Raw genomic sequence first — 1087 nt, forward strand, 5'->3', positions numbered from 1 at the left:
TGTTGCCGGTCCCCGGTCCGGTACGGGGGCAATACTGAGGGTTGCAATTCATTGCCGGACACGGAAAAAGACAAAAAGACAAAAAAAAAACTTTCAAGTTTGAACTTGAAAAACCCTTTCTTGAAACCGCAGCAGAAAAGGTCTTTTCATTTTCACAGTGAACTTAATCCATGTACACTCTCACAATAAGAATACAAAAAGAAAAGGTTGGGAGAGAAAACAAGAAAGCAACGGGATGGTGTGTTCAGTAGTGAAACATTTCATCAACTGACACTTTACATGGAAACAGAATTTATTCTCTCAATTTTATTACATAAAGAGACGGGCCCAGAGGGCTCGCACGGTGTTCCTGAGGCGGCAGATAACTGTTAGAGACAGTGCCTGAAGTAGAAGCTTGATTCTGTCTCTTGCTGCCATGATATATANCCTATGGTTGGTAATGGTAGATTCAAAATCTGGACTCAGATCTGTCTTAAGGCAGAATCTATGTTCTTCTGACCACAGTTGGGCTGATCTCTGAAGGATGAGGATGGTCAGCCTGCGGAGTGCACAGGATGAAGAGGCAGGGGGAGAAACGTGTGCTCTTGCTTTGGTGAACGTTTGTCTCCAGGACATCTGTCGGATGGTCATCCAAGGAGCCCCTAACATTTGTTATTATCTGCATTGTTGTATCTACCATACAATCAAAACCCTAAGCATTTTTCTCTCTGTAAAAAAAAAGTAAGTTAAAATTCGTGACCACTATTCAGATTCCAGCTATTGATTTTTAACTTACTTTCTCTGAGAGTGTAAGTCTGCTAACAAGAGAAGAATGAATAAAGGTGGGTAGGTGGCACCAGGGTGAAAGGGGGAGGGGATTAGAACACCCTGAGAAGGGCTGGGTTGACAGCTCAGTAGAAGGGTTAAGAGACCTTAAGTTAAAACTTTCAAGTTTGAACTTGAAAAACCCTTTCTTGAAACCGCAGCAGAAAAGGTCTTTTCATTTTCACAGTGAACTTAATCCATGTACACTCTCACAATAAGAATACAAAAAGAAAAGGTTGGGAGAGAAAACAAGAAAGCAACGGGATGGTGTGTTCAGTAGTGA

The sequence above is a fragment of the Galeopterus variegatus genome, unplaced genomic scaffold (genome assembly GCF_000696425.1).
Source record: "Galeopterus variegatus unplaced genomic scaffold, G_variegatus-3.0.2 Scaffold842, whole genome shotgun sequence".
Lineage (NCBI taxonomy): Eukaryota > Metazoa > Chordata > Mammalia > Dermoptera > Cynocephalidae > Galeopterus > Galeopterus variegatus.